The following is a 23,487-nucleotide window of genomic DNA, read 5'->3' as shown; positions in this document are numbered from 1 at the left end:
GGATATTATGTTGCCACTGGAAACTCTAGCAACTTGGAAGCCTGACATCCTGAATCTGTGAATCTGTTTCTGGGACAGACTTCTCTAGACATCTATGAAACTGAACAGTGTGGGTAAGTTGGTTGTTCAAACTGCTGAATGAATGATACTTACTAGGAAAAGCCAGGCCCCTCTGGTAAAAGAAACATGCTGTACGCAACCTCATGTTCCAGATCCCCCTTTCGTGTTTGTGCCTGCCTAGCTTTCCACTGTCACACGCTATTCCAAAGCGGTTTCCCTTGTCTTCACTGTCTCAGTGTGGCGTCTTGCGATGTGTATTTATTACATGAACGAGTGAAACAATAAAAATCCCAAAGATCAATACTAGGAAGTGCCAAGCAAAAGGTCCACAAATTTTTTTTGTGTGTGAATTCTGTAAAGGATGCCATCGAGTATCTTCAACATTAAAAGGCAATCCCAAGATAGCAGAAGCCCCACTATCCTCAAGGGCCAGAATAGGGACAGGAGGGAGGGATCGCTTTTTCTCTTGTCCTGGGCGCAGCGCGGCTCAAGTTAAGCGCAGTCTCTGTAGGAGTCTAAGGAAAGGAAACTCCGGCGTCTGAGGGAGAAGCCCCCGAGAGGACCCATCGATATCCGAGGGTACAGTCCTAGATGTTGCGTCAGGGCAGGTTGCAAAAAGGTAGAGGGAAAAGCCGGCTGTGTGCCCGGATGCTGGTGGCCAGAATGTCTGTCCGAGCGAAGCCTCCTCCGCCACCGCTCGCGCCTCCCTCCCAGGACGAGATCCACCTTCTCTTCCCTCCGATGGGCCCTTAGCGCTGTCCGTCACCGCTCGGCGCAGCGCCTTCATTCCACCTAGACTCTCCCACCGGTACAGTATCCCCTGGGGCGGGGCTTGGCTGGACGGGGCGGAGCCAAGCCCTCCCAGGGCCCGCCCCTTGGCTGCGTAGCGGGATAATTGGATGCATCAGAAGGCCTTCTAAGGCTGTCCAGGGGAGTGACGGGTGGCCCGTACTGGTCCCCAGCGCGTGGGGGTGCGGTGTGCGGGGGTCCCTAGACCGCGAGGGGCGGAGGAAGCTGAGCCCGAGCGGCTTCTAGAGTGAGGTTGCCCTCAGGAATCTGGGTGCTCTGGAATGCTGCAAGCCTGTGGTTTCTCGTGTCGGAGAGGCGTCTTTCCGAGCTCGCTGCCATCCCGAGAGCATTTGGGAAACTTCTCGTCCCCACTCCTTGCTCCTTACTTTTGGGTGGGAAAGCAGTTGCTGAGTTGTTTTATTTCCTCCCTCAATCGGACTTTGTAAAAATAGCCGTGTGCTGGGGCTACTGAGCCAAGCTCTGCCTCACCGCTGCCCTAGGCCGGGTGTGGACCTAAAAATACCCGGCGGTCGGGAGCCTGTGCTCCGGGTGCGGGCGGGTCGGGCCGGGCCGCAGAGGGCGTCTGGAGACCGGAGAAACGGCCACCGCCTGGCCCCTCGCTTCGGCCGGGGCTGTCCCTTTAAATCCTGGAGGAGGCAAACAGAAAAAAGGAAAGAAAGAAAAAAGCCCTGAGCGGATGGTGGCTCTGCCCGGCCCCCCACTCCGCCCCCGCGCCGGGTCCTGACAGCCGCCCGCCGCCTCCGCGGGTCCTGAGCGCCCCCCGCGCAGCGCCGCCCAACGCCACAGTTACTGTCAAAATAGAAATTAAGCTGAGCCGACCAGGACGTTGAGACGCAGCAAGTGCATGTGTGGCAGGGCGGGGAGGGGGCGCCGAGGAGGGGGCGGGCGCGAGGGAGAGGCGACCGGAGACATCCGGGCCCTTTAGCCCAGTGCGCCCCCCGAGCGGGTGGCGCGGGCAGCGCGGGCGCCGGCCGCGGGGCGCGGGGCTGACAGCCGCGGCGCGGGAGGCGGGGCGCGAGGAGGGCGGAGGCGCGGCGCGGGGAGGAGTTGCCCGCGCGAGCGCTGCCGCCGCTCTGCCCTACACCGGCCGGCGCAGCCCCGCCACGAGACTCTGACAGCCGCGCGGCCCGGGCTGCTCGGGAGCACAGGGACCGACGGACCGCGTCGGTGGCGGCGGAGGAGGACGCGAGGACCGCGGCCCCGCGCCAAGTGCGGGAGGTGCGCAGCGCTGGCGGCGCGCAGAGGTGAGTGGCTTCGCGCGCCGGGCTCGGGCACCGGCGGCGAGGGTCACGGTCTCTCCGGCACCTCGGCTGCCGAGGCGGGTCAGGGGGTCGCGGGGCTCCTGGAGGTTGACTCTGCATCGCAAACGCCGGAAAGCGGCCTCGGGGGCTGTTGCTAGGAGGCCGGCGGTTTGCACGCCCCGGGGCGCCGGCGGGGGCAGGGGTGCCCCCAGCGCGGCGGGCAGGAGGAGGGGGGCTGCGGTGGCTATTCAGGGGCTCCGTGCGGCAGCCATGCAACGGGAGGAGGCGGGAGGAGGGGGGGATGGAGGGAGGAAGGAGGGGAGAGCCAGCGGAGAGAGAGCCAGCGAGCGGGCGCTGCGCCTCCTGGCTGGCACCGCGGTCCCGAGCAAAGTGGTTCGTGGGGCTAGAAGGGAACTTCTGCTGGCTCGTGCGGCCCCGGGCTCTGCGGCGCCTCCCGGCTCGGCCCGGGCGGACCTGTAGGCAGCCACAGGTGGTTTCTGCCAAAACTTCGACCGCACTTCTGCTAAAAGGCGCGGGAGCATTTTGGAGAGTGGCTGTTCCCTGAGACTTTGGCATCCGCACCCCACACTGTCTTATCTTGAAAATTAGGGTTTGGAAAGCCTGGGATCCTGCATCTCGCGACGCGGCTGCCTCGTGACGTGGCGGTCCCTGCCCGAGGTGGCGCTCTTGCAGGATTCACGCTGTTATCCAGTCGGGAAGTTTCGGGAAATGGACTCACACAGAAAGCACCTCCGTGTCTTAGGGAAGTTAAGCTGAGGCCGCTGGTACTTGTCGCTCGCCCCTGGCAGAGTAGGGTCTCTTCCCAGGACCCGTGTACGTCTTCGCTCAGGGTGTGCGCATCTCTTGCTTCCTTCAAAGCTAATTATCTCTGGCTGCTGTGCCTCTTTGTTATTCGGGCTACTTGTCTGATTTCATTAGGAGGAGGGCCAGGTGGAGCCAAAGAAATGAGAAGCGGCAACAACTCTCGCTTCCTATGAAACAGGGCGTGGAGTCTGGTACCCAAGCCTAGGCTGCCCAGGGTTCAGGGCCGAGGAGAGCCAGGAGTCGGTGGCGTGTGCTGTCTGCTTGTGGAGTTATGCTGGACCATTTGCACGGCTACGGCTGGGATTTCTGGGGCCTTTGGACAGAAACAGGGATGAGGATGGAAAAGGAAGACCGCTCAGAAGCTGTGATCAGCTCTGGTAGAGAGTCTCCAAGAAGTCCAGTGGTTTGGCCCGCGTTCCTTGTTGGCTTAGGTTGATGAATCCCCCGCAGCAAGGTTAGAACCACCCAGGTAGGTCCCTACTGGGCTGAAAGAAATCATTATCCGGGAGTGGGTCCGATACCAGCTGTTTCAAGTATGAACTGCATGAGAGTTGGAAACACTCTCTGACTAGTCCTGTTCCCATCTTGGTTTCTGAAACTCCAACAAGTACTTGAGCAGAAAGCGTGTCGTTTTCTTTAAAGAAGATTACAGAGTTTTGGAGTTGAAAGATGTCCTAGAGATACTAGAAGTGCTTATTTTACAGACGAGCAGACTTGGGTCCTAGGAAGCAGTGACCTGCCACAATGGTTAGAGGCCCTGGGAGACTAGAAATGACATCAGCCTCCCAGGCCAGGGTGGATGGAGGTCCCTCACTGAGACCCTGTAGGGCCTGAGATCAGAAATGCCACCCCCACACCCCAAGCCCAACATGGGCTCATTATCTGGTACTTTCTACATCCGTGCTTGCCAGCTAATGTGATATATTTCCTGTCCTCTGCCCTTGGTTTAAAAAAATCAGGACTGTCACTGCAGATTCCAGTTTGATACTATTCCAATTTGTTCCTACTCTTTTCTCACCTCAAATTCCTCAAAATCCCTTTGTAACAGTGTGGCTTGATTAGCCAAGATGAATTTGCAGCCTGTCTCACTGTGAAGCACCCACTTTCCATAGAATGCCAGAACTGTTTTCCTGGTAATTAAGTTTTACAGATATTTTTGAAAGGGAGCCCAATTCTGGATCAATTACACTTGGACACAAATGCTATGCTGTTGTGGCTACCAAATGAGAAAGATGAGCAATTATCTGGGGGTGTTGGAATAAATGTTGTTATGAGTATTTGACACAGCTATTAGCCATCAATGAGTGGGTTTTCAGTAAATGTGTTTCACGCTCTCTTTATTGAGCAAACAAAGTGTCTTAATTAAAAAGAACTGGGAGTTAGCCACTTAGATTTTAGCCACTTGTTTCTTACCAGTGTGTATGGATGGGAAGAATTCAAATGTAAACAGAATGATTGTTGAGCGAACTTCTTTTCCCAAAAGTCAAATATTTTAGGGCAGTGTTTATTCCCCAGTCTGTAATGTCATGTACAGTCTAGCATAACCATATTAAATTGAAATAGGTCTGGGTGTGGTATGTGTCAATCTGTATTATCAGAAATGACTTGTAAGAGAATATTTTGTAAGCTTTACTGCTTTCAAGGGCATGCAGTGTCAAGAATTCAAGGCTAATGCAGTGTTACCAAGTAGAATTCTTCTGCTCTCATGAAGAGATAAGAATCAATGTTCCACAGCTGTGCTTGGGGCTTCTGTAGAGGAAAGGAAGAGGCTGGTATCATAATGATAATACAAAGTTACATTTTGACTGAGACTTTCCACTTTCACTGCAAGCTAATCTCACTGGCATCACCAAGTGGTCCAGAGTGCAGCTATTTGTCCATCTTATGGATGTGGAAACAGAGGCACAGAGCGGCAAGAGTGTTATTCCTATTGTTTCATTCACTGTATTAACATACCCTGAGCATGCAACTCAGGGTTTCTGAGCTGACCACGGTGTAAAAAGCCTCCTAATAATATTGTCCTTGCCAATATACAGCATTGCAACTTGTATACAAAGATCTGTAGAGGTGTGGTACGGTTACAGTTACAGTTCATGGGAGGCGACTCACTCTGATGGGGGCCTGAAGGGCTCTCTTTCCCACCCCCACGACGGGTGAGTAGTTTTCCTGCTCTTGTAGCAGGCTGTGGGAACTTGGATGAGGAGGGACCGTCTGACTGAGGCTGGGTTGGGGGTGTGGGATCTGCGCCTGCGCAGGGCTGAAGGAGCCTAGGCTATTTATAACCCCTCCTTTCCTCCTGGGAAGAAGAGACTCAAGAGTCTGGAACCATCCTCAGGGCTGCGGACTTCTCCCCAGGGTGGCTGTGCCCCACCGGAAGAAAACCTGCAGCCAACCTCATGATGGGTGTTGCAGGGAACCCTGACCGTGTGGAGGGGTCCTGCAAGGCTTCTTGGAACTTCAGCTGTTTGGGGAGATGTAGGCGACAAGGATTTCCTTGAGTCAGTGCGTGTACTTTTTCTCAGGTGCTGACTCCACCCAGCAACCCCACCTTGTGCAAAATGAGACACACCCCAGAAATCTCACAGGACAGGACTGAAGTAGTGGTCACTTGCTTTTCTGAATAATGACCACAATGATTTTTATGCAGGAGAAGATTCCAAAAGTGACGTTGTGAGATCAGTTCCCTCTGACTGTGAGCGGTCATATTGCTGTGTGGTGCTGGTTGAGGACACGTGTGGTATGCACCCAGAGTGCTTGCGCTCTTTCCCCACCTCTAGCCTCCACCCGTCCCTGATGGTCCCTCTCGCCCTCCCACTCTTCAAGCCAATACCAAAGTCCTCCCTTATGTTTGAATAAACAGTACCTGCCATCCCACTGGTTACGACTTCATTTGTGAGACCCAACATATTTTCTCCTTGGATTGGTGGAGGGAGGAGTGAGGATGGGGGTGCAGGAAGTAGGCAAGACCCTGAGCTTGTCTCTCTCTTTCACTTCTTGGAGTGAGTTAACCCACCCGTCAGAGCCATTCCAGGGGCTCAGAGCAGGTTTTACCAGAGAGAGAAGACTTCAGTGGGAGGCCCTGCCTAGTGAGGTGGGTGCTGGGCAGCTCCTGGCCCAGGGTGGCGCCTGGCGCACCTGGCCCGGGCATCACACACTGCAGTGTTTGTGGGCAGAGCTTGTGTGTTGCTCATCTTCATATCCTTAGCACCCAGCCTGAGGCCTGGGCATAGAAAATGTTTACAGAGCCAAGGCTGAGGGGTCACTGGTGGTTGGCAGTCAGGGTGGCTTCCCTGCATCAGCGGTGCTCCTTGGCCCTTGGAGGTGGTGTCTGGAGGGCAAGGATGCAGAAGGAGAGTGTGGATGAGAAGAGATGGGGTTCTGGAGGCATTTTGAAAGCCCTTGGGCCAAACTGGTGGGCCACTGTACACCACCAGAGGTTGCTGGGAGTACCCAGTCCCTGATGCAGTGGACAGTTAGGAAGTCCTTTTCTCCTAGCTGGCAGGGTGCAATCTGACCTTGCAGAGCATGAGAGTGAGTTTCCTTTAGTAAGTCAGGAGGCTTCTTCTTCCCCTACCCTCCTGGGGGCCCTCCAGAGTCTGGCCCATCCGTGCCTCTGCCTACCCCCTACTCCCTCTACTGCACCCGCCCAGATCCTTTTTGTTCCTTGAACACATCAAACTCATGTGTTTCCCCTTGGCTGTTCTCCTTGTCTGGGATGCCCTCCCCTCAGATCTTGCCCCAGCTGGCTTCTCATCATTTAGGTGTCCACTGACCCAGCATTCTGTAATGCATCCTCCTAGCACCCAGCTGTCACTGGGGTATGAGCTTGATTCTCCTCTTATTTATTTCTTGTCTCTCCAACTAGAATGTAAGCTCAACAAGTAAGGCAGGAACCTTGTTTGTTTTGCTCCTCATTGTATCCTCAGCACTAGAACATTGCCTGGCATCTAGTGGCACCTAAGGAGATTGATGGTGAATGGCTGTGCCAGGGAGCACAAGGAGGTGTATGAAGATGAATCAGCCAGGGCCCTGCCCTTGGATCTCTTCAGCCTAGAGGCAGAAATAAAGCTTGTTCATACGTCCTCTGATATGTGGCATATTAGAGGCATAGCCTGGGAGAGCCATAGTCAAGCAGTGTTAGCCCTGATTCCATGAGGCTGGTCGATTTAGGCAGAGGGGTGGTGTTTCCAACGTAATGTTGGAGGTGGCGGGCAGCTCTGGGGCTGACTCACCTCCAGGACTGAAGTTCCTCTAGCTTGCTTGTCTGCCATCTCCTCTCTCTCTCTCTGTTTATTTACTTCCTTGGTGAGCAAGAGTTCCAAGCATAATGCCATCCTTGGAGAGTCAGGCGTGTTGTGTTTTTCCACCAGCTCCATTCATTCGCAGCCTCCTCGGAACAGCTGTGGACAGCTGGCTGCCAGCATGGATGCAGGGAGGGTTTCTCTTCAGGGCCAAGGGGTACACTCAGCCCTGCAGGAATGGGGAATTTCATTTGTGCTTCACACCCTGCTGCTTTCCAAACCCCACTGATATGGTGCCCGTAAAAACAGATTCATGAGGAAATTAAAAAACTATTAGCATTTAGTTTACTGCTTATTTTGTGATTATAAAAGCAATAGGAATCATGATAGAAAATTTGGAAAATATGGAAAGGTATAAAATTAAAACAAAAACCTGCTACAATACCCTGGTTTTGCTGTATTTCCTTCCAGTCTTTTTTCTGTACCCACCAACACACTCACATGCACACATACACATAAGTATAATTAGGATTAAACATTGTTTTCTAAAACTTTTTAAGCCCATGCCATCTTTTAATAAAAAGAAAGGTTTCTATGTCTTGGGAGTCTGAGACATTCCCACTGTGACTCACTGGTATTTAGAAGAAAATGTATTTTCTGTGGCTTCTTACTGGCCAAGAGGATTTCAGCGAGCTTTACCTTATGTAGCTTAAATAAGCAAAACAGGCTTCCTGGCCTCTCTCTGCCCCCAACATGCTGCAGATGTAGTAGATGAGATGTGCTTAGAAGGGTAGTTCTCATGCCTCACCTCATTCCACCACCATGTCCAGAGCTACTGGTATATGGTGTTGCAGGCTGTCCCTTTCCTGGTCATTTGATCACATTTGCCAATGCCATATGTTCTTTAGAAACATATTTTAAGGGATGTGTGGCATTTCTTCGAGTAATGTATCATACTTTAGGTAACCATTACAAAAAATCCCAAACAAACCCAGTGCCCATTAGCTAATCATTCCTTGACCTACAAATGAGAACAGCAGGAGAATCTTGAGAAATATGAACCTGTAGCACTGGGTTAGTGTGTATGGGGCATCACTGTTTGGGGACAACCTTTGCTTCAGGAGCCCAGGGGCATGGCCATGTTTCCAGGGCCTAGAAGAAGGCTGGGTGCATGACAGCTGCTCAGGAAATTGCTGAATGAATGAAATACAGGATCCTTCCTGAGGGAGGTGAGACACCCTGATTAAGCCCTTTGATGTCAAGGCCTCTTTTGGGAGTGAATTTGGATGGGGAGGGAGCACAGAGGCCTGGAGGTGAGGAAGATCATCATATCCTTGGAAGCAGAGTAGAAGAGGGGCCACATAGGAAGTAATTCTCTGACCTGCCAGTCTGATGGGATTTTTTGGAGGAGGTAACATTAAGTGGAGTCTTGATGCAAAGGTCTTAGAAGCACATAATTGCCTGGAGGCGGGAACTAAGGTACCCACACAGGAGGGACAGCCTGTGTGGACCCTCAGAGTCAAAAGAACAAGGATAGGTTTGCCAGCCTAGGATGAGGGGGTGCAGCCCAGCCAGGGAATGGCCAGAGATGGAGACCCTTCAAAATGGGAGCTGCTAAGGAGCCCAGAATCTAGTTCTAGGGGAGGATCATGGGCACCCAGCCCTGCTGCCAGGCTGGTATCATCCTCAGACTGTGGATGAGGAAACTGAGGCCTCGAGAGGTTAGGAGCTGGTGAGGAGCATGGGCCTGGAGCTGAGTAGACCTGAATCCCCTGGTTTGGCCCCTTTCCTGTAGTTCCTTCTGGGAGGTGACTTAACTGCTCTGAGCCTTGTTTCCTCATCTAGAAAACAGTAAACACTATGTCCACAGGGTGGGTGGGGACACACTAGCACTCAGCACAGCTCCGGACAAGGCGTGAGGGGCTGTTCGTGGGAGCCCCTGTTAGCCATGTGCTTTGTGACTTTCTATTCCTAACCTAAAGGGAGCGGAGAAGATGACTGAGGATTTGGACTGAAAAATGTCCTGAACTTTGTTTTCTTCCTCCTCTTCCTCCCCAAGCTGCCACTGCACTTCAGGGGCTAAGGACCCAGTCTACAGAAGGATGGCAGCTGAGAAGCCCCTACTCATACGGAGGTAGAACTACCATTATTTGAACCATGCCAGCATCCCTCGCTCCTTCCCTACCTCCCATGGAAGCTACTAAACTCATCCTGAGGCTTCAGAGGCTCATCCTGTATGTCACTGGCAGGGGCACATTATTTACTCATTAACACCTGGGTGTGGATTGGTCTTTAGAATAGAGATTGTGTGGCCACACAGAGAACAGGTCATGGGACAGGTCAGTTTTGCTGATTGGGAGCTGAATGGGTAAGCAGCATATGACCTGGGACAATGCAGCCTAGTAGAGACATAACACAAGTCATCTAGGTAATTTGAAGTTTCCTAGTAGCCACATTTAAAAAAGTAAAAAGAAATGGGTAAAATGAATTTTAGTAATGTATTTTATTTACCCCAATATATCCAAAATATTATCATTTTCACACATGACACTATTCACATTTCAAGTTCTTATGGTCCCTTGGGGACAGTGCAGTGAGCTTGGGGCAGGGAACCAGAGGGCCCATCTGGGGGAGGCTGGTTTTACTTAGGTGGGCCCTGCATTTCAAGGGAAGGCAGCTGGGCTTCTAGGGGGGAACATGTCCCAAAGCAGCACATTAGAGAAGAAGCAGAAGGTTGTGAGACCTGACTGCTGTTCTGGTCCAGTAGCAGGTGTATCATATATTCCTGAGGGAGCCGTTACACTTGGTGAGCCTCAGTTTTCCTATCTGCAAAATGGGATTATATTATCTCTAAGAGCCATTCTGGCTCTGGTGTTCTCTAATTCCTGATAGAGACATGAAACACAAATGTAGCCACTTCCCAATTGTGAAGAGAGTAGAGCGGGGCTTGGGGAGAAAGTTCGGGTGACAGGATGGCTGGGCCCCACATTTAAAAATATCTCATTAGAAAGTTCTGTCTGGATGACTTAGAGGAACATGTAAACCTGTCTAACAGTGAACAATATCCAGTCACCTCTGGGAATGGAAGAGGCCATGCGTTAACTATTATTTTTAAAAAGTGTTTTCATTGTCTCTAAATTTTGAAGCCTTTGTCATGTTCCTGGGGCATCCCAGATGGCTGTGAATGGCAGCCATAAATTTGGGGAGGGGCCCTCAGAAGTTTTAGAACAAAAAAGAAAATATTTCAGCTCTGTTATAAATGGGCACTTGGCCTGTCCAGAGAGGATGTGGGAAGAGAGGGGAAAAAGCAGCAGGTGTGTTTGGAGGGAAGGGTGTGTCTGCAAATGTATTTTAAGCTCCTGAAGTTGGAGACACTGGTTTTATTGCACTCTGGTGAGGAGGGATTTGAGGTTTTTATCTCCATGCACAGACTGCTCTGGGGTGAGGGCAAGGAAACTCTCCCTTTCAAAGGAGTGACTCTTCTTTTTAAATTAGATTGTCACTAAATAACTAGATATGCCCACCTGAGGAACCCCCAACTCCCACAGCGGAAAGGGCCTGTGCTCTAAGAGCTGGTTCCAGCCCTTCCATTCACAAATGAGGAAGCTGAGGGTCAGAGGGGCCCCACCATTCTCTAAGGTCACTCATGAAGGCAGCTAGGTGACCACAGCCGCCACTATATCCTTTCTACCACCCAAAGGTGCCTCCACCGTCTTTTGTCTTCTCAGTCACATTAACAGGTAATGGATGACTCAACACACTGCCTTGAACCACTTTTAAATGAGGATTTCTCTTTTATGTTTTCCTAAACTAGATTTTTTATTAACTTTCCACACATTATTTGCTTTGAATTTTTAATTTAGCTTTTTGAATAGGTCAGTACTGACATAGTTTACAATTCAAAGGGTATGAAAGGATTTTTGAAGTGAAACATCTTTCTCCCCATCTCTTGGTTCTCTTACCCCAAGGTAACCACTGTTCCTGTTTTCTGAAGTATAAAGGTATTTTACGCATGCACAGGAACATGGACATGTGTGTATTTGGGTGCATACATGTGCATGTATGTTTTTAAATTTTTTACCCAAATGGAAGGAAGCATAATATACACCCTCTATTTCACTTTACATTTTCCAGTGAACAATAAATCTGATGATACTATCTGAATATAATAACTTCATTCTTGTTTGCTTGTTTGTTTTGACTACCTATTCCATTGTATGGGTTTACCTTGCCTGGTTTAACTAGTCCTCTTATTTTATAAATGGAAATTTTGGTTTCCAGTCTTTTACTTATCTGATACTCTTGGTTTTTTACACAGTAATTTTTTTTTAATGAAGGCAATTCTTGAATTTTCTGAATATAGACAAATTGATAACATTTTAAGCTCACTGATTTATTGTTCAGAAGATGCTTCAAATAATAAATTGCTTATTATTTAAGGATTGTGAATAGAATAAAGAATTTTTGCATGGAACTCCCTGAGAAACGACTCACATGGTCAACATTCATTTATTAAACCAGTGTTTCTTGAATTCCTACTATATGCTGAGTACTGGGCTCTGGGCCAGTTGGTGGGTAGGGATGGAGGAGCAAAAGGAAAGGGCATGCAGGGCACCTTCTGGGCAGCGTGTGTGGGGGAGACTGGCAGGAGAAGAGGACAGTCGAAGCAGTGTTGGGGAAAGCCTTGATCAAGGAAAATAGAAGCCATGGAGGGATCGTTGGGCCCTTTGACCTGAAAATGGGGGTAAGGGTATCAGAGAGGGTGTTCTGGGCTGACTGGCTGTGTGTGAACACCAAGGTTTCCTGACCACAGCTTGTTGCTTCTTGTCCTTGGCCAATATCAGTTGCTACTCAAACAGGGTCCTCTAAAGTGCAGGCTCTGGGACCCTGGCTTAGCCAGGTACAGTCTGCATGTCCCTGGCATGTTTCTTCTTTAGATCACTAAAAAAAATCAGGTGAGCCAGTTCCTTCTCAGCAAATGGACAGTGATGGCAGAGTAGCCCTGTGCACAAAGGGTGCTGTGGTCAGTGAGGAGAAATCAACCCCACTGTGTTAGAGGAGGCACCCTCGACCTACCTGAACTGGAGACCCCCTGGGCTGTCCCTGTGTGTATGCAGCTCCTTGTTCCCCTCCTATATTGGAAGGCGTCTGCTTCCCAAGAACACTGGCCCCAGTCCTGGCAGCCTGCCGGCTTATGGGTTCAGAATGCTTTCTGGAAGCAGCCCACTGGCTGCATGTGGACCTTCATCAGCAGGTTTGAAGGCAACAAATTAAAGTTACTGGGGAGTTGCAGATTGGCCCTAGAAACTACCTGTTAAGAAGAATCTTTGCTGTTTTTGTGTGCATGCAGGGAGGGAAGCTGGGATCCTACAGAGCTCACAGCGCATGCTGGAACTCCCACTATTTTCAGCCTGGGCTGCTGGGCTAAGCTCTGCAGGGGATCAGAGGGAGCACAAGACATGGTCTTGGCCTCAAGGATGAGTATAGGGTTGGGAAGATGATGATGTATCTAAGACATACACAAGCCTTATACTGAAGGACTGAATGATGTAATGCAGCTTTTAAGGACTTCTCTTTTAAAGAAAAGAAAAGTTGTGTGCCTGGAGTCAGCAGGATGTGAGACTCGGAGTAGACTTCAGAAAGGGAGCATGGTAGGATTGAGAACTGGCATCAGTTGAACAACTGTTCCTTGGCAGGCACAGCCTGGGGGCAATACATTTATTAATTCTCACAGCAACTTTCAATTAGACATTATTATTCCCACCTAACAGATGAAGAACTGAGGCTTGGGTTACTTAGGTGACATGGCTGCCAGGAAGTGGCTGAACTCAGATTCTACAGCCCATATTTTCTCCAGTGCACCTGAACTGACACCAAGGGTCCTGGGGATTATTCAAGGAGGGATGAACAGCCTGTGCAAAGGAGTGGCAGGGGGACAAACACGACTTCTATCATGCTCAGCAAAAGGCGCGTGTAGAAAGCAGGAGGAAATACATTTGGTTAAGGTCGTCTTGGAGAATTAATTGCAACAAATATTAACTCTCAGGCTGTGTATCCTTTGTGTTCAGTTTACTTCTATTTTTTACCTGACTTAGTTCAATATTGGAAAGCTTTGCGGAATATTATAATGTCAATTTTTGTGTCAAACAATAAGAATTGAGGAAGAGGTCTCTACTTGGTACCAAGTTTTAAAATTATGTTCAGAACCAAGCAGGGATGATTTTTATTCATTGACCAATATCTCTTTCCTATGACATTTTAGAAAATTGCTTTTTGAGCCCCTTAAGCACTGTTGTAAAAATACAACTACCAGCACAAAGAAGTATCACTACACTAAGACCAAGGGTTAAAACATCCCAGAGGTGTGCATTTATCCATGTTTTATAATTCTGCAGGTGGATGGTTCTATATATTTCAGCTTTTCTGAGAGTCATATGATTTGTCAAAGACCTTGTGGTTCATGGTCAAATATGCGAATTCTTCTTTTATTATGCTCACTCTGTGTGGTGTGGGCCAAATAATATGTGCATTGGGGGGAGGTGAATGGACAGGAACAGAGGAAAGCATTTGAGGGCTAGTAAAGTCCTGTGTAATGATTAGGTTGTGAGATGTGTTGAAGAGATTCAAGGACCCCATTCCAAGGCCCATGTTTGCATAAGCTTCTATCAGTGGATTTACATCCATCTTTGTAATTTCATGGTTTCTCTGTCCTAATATGAACTTGCAGATAAACATAAATCACTTGAACAGAAAACCCTGCCCATTACTTTTCTGTCTGTCTGTGGCACTTAGGAATCTGTGCCTTACTGAAGTATTATTAGTAGATTCAAATCTCACCTGATGGACCTGATGCCCATATCTGGCTGCTTACCTTGACTCTTGCAGAATATAGAACACTCCCTGAGGGAAGGAAGATGCTCCCTAGTTCTCATTTAGCTCTGAGGTTAGGTGTGCTTGTGCCCAGCTTGCAGATCATCTTCTAACTCAGATTTTACCTGGATTACAAGAACTCAGAAATCATCTCTACTACTACGGAATGGGTAGTAGAGATGAGAAAGCAGAGGGCAAAGTCCCAATTACTCTCCTTGCTAGCAACCAGAAAATTGATGAGTGTATGCTCGCCTTTGTCCACCTGGAGCCCTGGATGTTTTCTTAAACCGCTTTGCGAGGGGTGTTGGAGGTGGAGATAAAGATTGTAAAAGTGAATCATTTGATAATATTTCTGCTTACATTATAGAAAACTAAATCACACTGTGTTCTATCTTCCTTGCTTTGCCAGAAATTCCTCATGACAGATTCTCATGCACCAGACTGAGCCACCTTGCTGAGTGTCACCTATTTGCAGAAGTCACTAAAAGCTATTGTAACTAAAGGCTTTTCTTTTCCTTCCTTACAATTTGCAAGACCCTGCATTTGTACAGAACTGACTCAGCAACATTCCATTTTTGGGAATTTGTTACCTCTTCTCAGATTCTGGACTGTGGTTTTTTCGTTCTTTACTTAGAAATGGTTATTACTTAGATTTTAGCTCCAGGTCTGAAGTAGCCTTACCATGAAAGGGCCCATCTTTGTGCCGGGACTCTGCCACAGCCAGTGGGTACCTGGGTGACCTAGCACCCCTTCTTGCTTGCCTCATGGACAAACTAACATTTTCACCATTACAAATTGTGTTTCCCCTGAAAAGTAGCCATTTGAAAGAGTGGTAAAGCATTTGAATAGCACACTCATGCATGTGTGCACACACACGCACACACAGACACACACACGTCTCCCCTTTTTCTCATCTCACTCTGTCTTTCTCTTTCCCTCTCCTTTTCTCATTAGATGGGATCATAGATGGAAAGCACCTAGCATGATGGCTGTCCCAGAGCCCAGAACTAAATAAATAGTACCAACTACTTACTACTATTGTCATTATCATGTGCAAAAGGAACTGTAGCCTCCGGTCCCTTTTGGTCACACTTGAGAATCAGAAAACTCTTTTAGCCCAGTGACCCATACTGTTGTTTTGTATACTCTATCTTTCATACACACACAGCACATTAAGAGTCTTTTCTTTCTTGGGATGTGTGTTAAATTCCAGTTTCTGTCAGGAGAATTTGTGCATGGTTTTAGAGGGGATAATCGACCAGTTAGTATGTGCACTCTGATTTTACACACATATGCTTTGCCGTTTACAGCACACATTATAACATCTTCAGCCTCTGCCAAAACTGTGTATTTCTTAGCCCCATGCATTTGCATATTATGGGTTCATAATTTCAAATAGCTGTAAAGATCTCTACAGAAAAATGTAGTCACTGTACTCCAGTGTCCTAAATCTCAATGTAATGGAAGAACCGGGCTAATTTTTGACTTTGCTAATGTACCAGCCCTATAAATTTTACACACATACACGTACACACACACCTCTGACTTTACCCTACTTCTAGCAAAGATTTAATAGCTGGGCACTGAGTTTATGTTGCCTATTCCCCAGACTTCATTACCTTTCCAAAATATATCATACACCCAACATAATGTACTGGGTTACAGATGATTAAAAGGAAAAGAACCCATCTCATCTGATCTTTCCCTGGTTTGGGTCCCTTGCTTCCCAGCCTTCACCCCACCCTGCAGCTTTAGTCATCTGCTGAGCCTCTGGCTTAGGTGAACAACCTGACAAGGCAGAGAGCTCTTCAGAAATTGCTTTTTCAAGCTAATATCACCAGAAAATCCAGCCACCCACACCCCACCCTCTAATCAATCATCGAAGAATTTGCTATTGGCAGCACTTGATTTCTCCAAACAAAACAGAGCAGCAGAAAGAAAAGAAACGTAGACATTTTAAAAGTCTTGTAGGTATAAGACACTTCGATTTTAAAAGCAGTCACATGGAGGTTTTCTTTTTGAACTTCAGGAAAAAAGGGTGCCAAGTCTATTCTGCTCCATTTCAGTGTAGGGAGTATTAAATAGCCAAACCACAGAAGTCTTCAAACGCAGTGGGTGTGGTGGAAATGCTGCAGAAGTCTACTGTCACATGGCAAACTGGGGGACTGCAGGACCATGGACCTGCCCAGGGCCTGGGAGGGATTCCAGAGGCTTCTTCATTGTGTTGTCTACTTTGCTCTTTGAATATTCAACCAGGAAGTAAATGCTGCAAAAAGAACATTGGGAGCCATATACTGTTTAGGGTAGCTGGGGCGGTCCTGGCTTCCTGAAGGCCAACGGACATCATTTTCCAGCTGCTGACATGGCTGTCTGGGGAGTAGGTGCCGGGGCTGCTGGCCTCAGGATGCTTATGTTTGCCTTGCTGCCTCTCAGGTTCTGCCCTTTGGAGGTTATTTTCACATGGGAGTATTTGCTTGGTCCTGTGTGTGTGTGTATGTCATCATCTCAAAAGTGTACTGACAAAAACTTCCTTTAGTTTTGATTCAGAGCTTAATTGCCGAAGAATCAAATGAAATCTTTCCATTTAAAAAATTCTTTTTTTGTAAACATTTGTCCAAGATATTTGTAAGAATTCTTTCATAGCTTTATAGAGGTTATAATTTAGATGCCATAGGCCTCACTTCATTTTAGTTTTACAATTAAATGGTTAATTTTTAACAATGAATATATTAATACATATATGGCAGGGGAAAAGGTGTTAGTAAGGCAAACACGTATGGAGGGAGAGGAGAAGGGAAAGAGAGCACGTTGTCCCATGCCACCCACAGCCTTGTATTTTGTCATTTCACTTTCCCTGCAGAAGGAAGCCATGTGGGCAGCGGGCAAGGTGGTCGTGGGGAAGGGGGCATACTCTGGGAAGGCCCCTCCTGATTCCACTCGGGTACCCACCCAATGGGTGGGGCTCTTCAGTGCTTGGACCGCAGCAGTTTCTCCCTGGTCATTAGCAGTTCACAAATGCCAAAGTATTATCACATCAGAGGCATATTCATTAGCATATTTGGCAAAAACCATTTCCTGTTCTCACTAATAGTCTGTACTGAAGTGAATTTCTGAGGTCATCCAGGCCAGTTCCCCTATATATGCATAACTGAATGTTGTTCCCAGAGCTCAAGTAAGTGGTCCAGAGATACTCTTTCATCAGCAATAGAGCTGGGACCAGGTCCTAGTCTCCTGATTGTCCAGGCCAGAGCCATGGCCTTCTCATTGCCCTCAGAATGACCTAACATGGGCATGGGAGAAGTGGGCATAAAGGCAATGTGGAGGTCACCAAGGAACCATTTGTTTCCTTTCAGGTGTCTTGTCTAATAGCTCCCCAGCTCAGCTATAGGGACAACTGCCTTTCGCTACTTTAAAGCGCTCTTGGGAAGAACATTGCATTATCCCAGTCTGATTTTTAAGCAATTTCCATCATCTAGCAACCCAGAAAGGAGTGGCGATCAAGTGGAGAATCCCCTAAATTAGACATTTATTCCAAAAGCAGCCATCCTTTTTGGTCATACCTGACAATTCAAGCAAGAAATCTTGCCAAACAGGAAAACACAGCCATAGCTTGCCCTTGGACTTCTGTACACAAACCACTATTTTAAATCCTGGTTGCCTTCTGTGTGTGTGTGTTTTAGAAGTTCTGAAAAAACTGTGTTTTGGGATTTAAAGGGGCATTTCATCTTCAAGAACTGAAAGCTTTGAAAAAAAAGTTAGTGAAGAACCCAGTTGTAAGTAGATGCAAGTACTTATTAGACCCCAAATGTGTGGTGGAAAGGGAAGATCTTACACTTTGAAAGTGGAACAGTCCTTCCCTCTGATTCAAGGGCCCATCACAGGGACTTCATCCTGCTGGGAGGCTTCCTTGGAAGGCCTTTTCTTTCAGTCTTTGCCAGCTGAGGTGGGGCAGAAAGCCAACTAATGGGGCAGAAAGCCGAGCTCTCCCTTGTGTTGAGAGCAGCAGGGGGAGAAGTAGGTAGGCAGCAGGCCCTGAACAGAGGAGCGAAGTCTTGACAGGAAAACAGAGGAAGTCACAGCCAGGACAACTGAGTGCTTGAGCTTGTGGGGAGCAGATGAGCCAAGAAGATAGAGTATTTTAGAGCAGTGATTCTCTAAGTGGGGTCTCTGGACCAGCAAGAGCACCATCTCCTGGGAACTTGGGAGAAATGCAGATTATCAGGCCCCACCTCACTGCCACCACCTGAGTCAGGAACTCTATGGGTGGGCCCAGTGGTCTGCAGTTTCATGAACCTTCCTGGAGGTTCTGATAAACTCAAGTTTGGGAACTGCCGCTGTAGAAAGAATGAGGTTATGTTAAGCCACGACTGATCAGTAACAGCTGAGGGACAGAGGATTGATTCTGCATTATGTTTGTGAATATGGTAATTGGTCAAATCATGTCTGGTCAGTTTAATAAAGAGTTTTATTATCCCAGAGAACATATAGTTGACTGAATTGCATATTAAAAATTCCATGAATTGGCCATTATACTTTGCATTATAACATGTTAAGCCTAAAATACTTTCATGCATTTCTAATAAAATTTTATTATAGGTGCTTCAAAAAACAAAAACCAAAAAATCCAATGACCTATATTCAGAAAGAATAAAAGAGATCTTTAGTCTCAGGTTGACTGGCTTTAACTCCTCTTACCAGTGGTGGGGGTGTTAAGCATGTTACTTAAGATTTCTGAGCCCCATTTTTCTTGTTGAGTAAGGTCAGGGTAAAAATTACCCACTTTATGGAATTCTTGAGAGTACATGAGACTGAGAGACAGCATCTAGGCAGAGTCTACCTCTGGGCCTCTGCCTGGTAGGCCCTTCCGAGGACTTCCCTTTCCTGGGCTGGCATGGTTCTGAGGGCACTGCCATCACGGAGTGGCAGTCACCCAGATGGCCATGGCTCTGCTTGTCTGGAATTGAGCACTAGCATTGGAAGGGATTTTAGGGATCTTGTCCACTCACTTTATTTTATAGATGAGGAAATGGAAACTTTAAGCCACACAGCTAGTCATTAGCAAAGAGGACCAGAGCCCGGGGTGCTGGAGCCCAGCTCAGTGGCTTTCTTACCTGTGCCATTTGTCCTCACACAGGTTACCCTGTATCACATGAAGGCAAATGTGAGAGCCAGTGAAGGGTCCTTTGTTAACAGCAAAGGCCTTTGGATAGAGGCCCAGTAGCTGCCAGCTGTCCCTCAGTTGCCACTCTTACTGGGCTCTCCTGGCCCTGGCTATCCTCGTGTGAGAGCACGCCCTCCAGAGGGATTCAGAGGCGGTCTGTTTTGTTCAGAGGGATAAGGACGGCAGAACCATGGCCAGCGAGGGCTTGCCTCAGCCTTGGAGATGGTAGAGAGCAGGTCTTACTCTCAGGGGAGCGGTGGAGGCTCAGCAAGAGCAGGCCCTAGGTGGGCTGGAATGTATTCTGAACATGAAGCTGTTGGAAGGTTTTAAGCAGGTCAGTGATATGGTGTGGTTACAATTTTTAAACAATCACCAGCAGTTATAAAAAAAATTTCAAGTGTTTCCCCTTGGACTGTGACTGGGCATGATAGTGGGAGGGCTTTTGCTCTGCATTTTATTATTATTTGTTACTGCTTGAATTATTTTGACCATGTCTTACTTTTATTACTTGTGTGTGTGTTTAAAAAAAACTAATTAAAAAATGAAGCTCTTTTCTAGACCAAAGAAAAATAAATTCTGTGGAATATATAGTACTTTGGGAAAAAATGATCAAAATAAATTGCTAACCAAAAAAGGATGCTATTTTTTTGCTGTGATTCCATTTAGATAAAAATTTATCTGTGTAGAAAAAGTCTGGAATAGTGAATATTAAAATATAAGTAAGAATAAAATTTTCTTGCTTTAGTCTATATTTTCTGTTTCTAGTATGAACGTATATTACTTTGGTAGTTAGAAAAAATAACTATTGATTTTAATTAAAACAGAAAAGAGTACTGGTATCTTTGGATAACCCAGCAGACTCTCCTTCAATGAGGGCTCCCAGTCCAGCGCTGGGCCCTTCCTGTGGATGCCCAGTTTCCTCTAACATCAATGATGGCATCTTTAAATACACTTAAACTACTTTTCTGTTGGAAATTTTCTGACTCCAGCATTAACATCTCCTGATGTGGAGATGGGGATTCTAGAGAAGCCTGCCAATAGAGAAATAGATCATTCATTCATTCAAAGTTATGTTATCAAGTGCCTTCTGTGTGTCAGGCACTGTGCTGGGCTCTGCAGATTCAGTACTGCATTAAGGAGCACAGCGGCTTGCTTTTCCTCTGAGCTCTCTCCTATTTCGTGTGGATCCAGTTGTTTGATTTTGATTAGGAGAGAGCTTCATCACATGTGAATGAGGCTCCAGCAGGCCTCTGTAGGCTGGAGTTTGGACCTGGGGTGGCCTGGATGGAGGTGAGTCTGTGAGCCCACCTGAGGGAGTACCTGGGGCCAGTCCTAGTCCTCACTACCACTGAGTGATGAGAAGCCCCTGGATTTCTTCAGGTTACCAGTTGCTTTCTCCTAGCACATCTGTACATGATGGGCTGTATCCACTCAAGGTTCTTCTGTGTATTTACTGCTAGTCCATGACCTGGGTTTTCAAGAACAGCTCTGATTTGTTGTTTGGAAAATACAATGACTGTGTGTACATGCAGCCTATGCATCCCCCTCTTGGCAGGCATCAGTGCCTCCCTGTTTGCATCCCAGTTGCAGTGGACAGGGGCTGGAATGGCAGGAATAGTGGGCAAGGAGTCAGAAAAAGTGGGGTTAGGTATGGAAGATCCCTGCCTTCTAGTTCAAGCATCATATGATTCTGTGACTCAACCGTAAGGGGTTTAAAAGAATATATTTGTGGAGCTTGTTGGGAAAGGAGAGAATCTGCACTGCACTAGCCAGGGTAAATGCTTGTTGAATGGATGGGAGGAATGGGCTTTGAATCCAGTTCACCTGGAGGTCTGTTTGGTGCATGTTCTTCCCGTGTGGACCCTCAGCATTTGCCATTTGCTCTTCCCTCCAATCTCTTCTTTCCACCTTTCAACATCTAGCCTAGAAGATTCTTGCTGTTGGTGGTCATGGTGGGGGCAGGGCTTCTTGATCAAGCACACCAGCACTGGTTGTCCTTGGGGTGGATGGAGCAACCCTGGCGATCACAGTCCAGCCTATGGTGTGCTCACCAGAGAGAACAGCCTTGCCTTAGGAAAAACCCCTCCCAGTTGCGTTAGACAGGGCTGGAATGGCAGGAATAATGGGCAAGGAGTAAGCAAAAAGTGGGCTTAGGTATTGAAGATCCCTGCCTTCTAGTTCAAGCATCATATGAGTCTGTGACTCAACCGTAAGGGGTTAAAAAAGAGTATATTTGTTGGAGCTTGTTGGGGAAGGCGAGAATCTTCTCCTCATGGAATCAGGGCAGTTGCAAGGCCCCTCTGAGGGAGCTTGCAGAGACCCATGGTCCGTGTGTCTGCCCCACTGGCTGCCTGCAGCATAGCCATGTGGGTTGGCAAGGAGCGAGGAGCAAGCAGCACTGTGCATGTTTGAAACCACAAATCAAGACTCTGCAAATATGAGGGTTTCCTGTTTATTTCTGAACTGCTAGCTGGAATAGGTTAAAGGAACTTTTTGTATGCTTCAGCTGCTTCTATATGTACATCCATCTCTGCCCTTCTAACTTCCATTCCAAAAGGTAAGTGCTTTCTGGGCAGGCATACCTTTGAGTAGGGCATATTTTACCTCCTTCACAATAGCATACCTTTGGAATTATAATGGGAATGATTTTTCATGGGGCCATCCATGTCTGGCTGTACCCCAAGATGGGATCTGTTATTGCTTGGCTGTGTAAATCAAGTCTGCCAAGACAGAAACTGAAACCCTAACCTTAGCTCCTCATCGTGGTGTTCTAATCTAGTGACCCCATCAACCTCAGCAGAGGTTGTCAGCGACTTCCTAATTGCCATGCATTGCAGGTCATTGTGGGTACTACTAGGTTTTATGGAAGTCGCAAAAGCCTACAAAAATACTTGAGATCTGAAAAGAAAAATATTGACTTCAGACTGAAAAGAGATCTGCAAACCAGAAAGTAGTAAACATTGAATAAAATGTCTACAAAGTAAAATGTTATGTGGGCTGCAACTCACCTCAGTTCTGCCATCTTCGTAGCAATCCCGTTCATTGAACAATGAGGGTACATTTGATATGGTGGCTGGGATGTGAGGTTGCATCTAGCACCATGATTCTTCACCCAGCAGTACCGTCTGCCACATCTTGCCCAATCCCTCTCCCAGTTCCTGACCACACCTTCCAGTTTCTGGGGGTGTGGTGACAGGGAGCAGGGGCAGTGCTCTTCTTCCCATCCCACTGAAGGCTCACCCATAGTGTTTTCAACCCTCAGTGTGGTGGGAGTTCTGGGGGACAGTCTGGTTGGTACCAGTGCAGGCCATTTGTCTTGAGGCTGGACTGGCCAAGCACACTTAATCAGACTGAGACAATGGAGATATGTTCTATATCAGAGACTATCCTGGGGCAAGGTGGGTAGATCCCAAGCTAACCCTTATTAAGCTTTGTTTCCTATTTCCATCCTTCTTCCCTTTAATTCCCTCTTTGCAGCTGTTCCCAAATCTTGTTGATTCAACCATCTTATGTATCTTTCGACTTCATCCCATTGTCTCTGTGCCATTTTCATGCTCTAATTCAGGCTCTTTTGAATTCATTTAAAATTAATGTAAAAAAGACTGAGGACACAGACAGATTCCCCCTTTCCCACTAGTTTTGACTCTTAAGATTATTGAGCCCCCAGGATTATCTTTCTACTGCCTAAACTTAAAGTCCAGTCCCCTCAGCACCACAGCCTGAGACCTGTTCAAGCCTGGTTCCCAGAACTCCCTCCCAGCCTCACACAGACACTGCAACCCTGGCGATCCTCGGCTGTTTACTGTTCCTACAGCATGCCAAACTTTCTCACCACACTCTCCCCACCCCCTTTTTGGGTGCTTAAAATTAAAAAAATTTTTTTAGATAATTCAAACATCAAAAAGCAAAAAAAGTTCAGTAAAAAGTATTCCCCTCTCCTTAAGCCCCATCAGTTTTTGAAAATTCTAATTGAATTAGTTTTGTATAAGTTTTTTGGGGAGGTGTCTATAGTTATTCATGAAGGGAAATTCTATATTGACCTGAGTCAGTAGCCCAGTGAGTAATAGGGTTGACAGGCTGACAACTGACTTATGACTTTGAGACTAAGATACTGTTATATCGGTTTTGATTATGTTATGGAAATCAATTGTGAAGTAATGCCAGTAAATGAAAGTTCGCACTTGGCCTGGCTAAGAAGAAAATATTGGGTCAAATTTGAGTTCCTATTAAACAATGATCAAAGCGTTCACCTTGCCTCTCACTTTTGCATCTTTCAAGA

The 23,487-nt window shown here is 47.4% G+C and overlaps 1 protein-coding gene across 4 annotated transcripts in view; it reads left to right on the top strand.

Moving 5' to 3' along the window:
- The first annotated feature begins 30 nt into the window (after positions 1-30).
- ZBTB7C (zinc finger and BTB domain containing 7C) overlaps positions 31-23,487 on the top strand; it is a 328,498-nt gene continuing 305,041 nt past the window's right edge. For 2 of the 4 annotated variants that reach the window (XM_037016809.2, XM_037016791.2), the window contains exon 1: positions 31-2,114. The gene's annotated coding sequence lies outside the window, so the exon portion shown is untranslated. The remainder of the gene's footprint in view (positions 2,115-23,487) is intronic. The other 2 variants (XM_037016816.2, XM_037016813.2) reach the window with 1 other exon arrangement.

This window comes from Manis javanica, chromosome 9 (assembly GCF_040802235.1).
Source record: "Manis javanica isolate MJ-LG chromosome 9, MJ_LKY, whole genome shotgun sequence".
Taxonomy (NCBI): Eukaryota; Metazoa; Chordata; class Mammalia; order Pholidota; family Manidae; genus Manis; species Manis javanica.
Note: the sequence above shows the minus strand (reverse complement) of the source record. Positions and strands in the feature narration are given on the sequence as shown.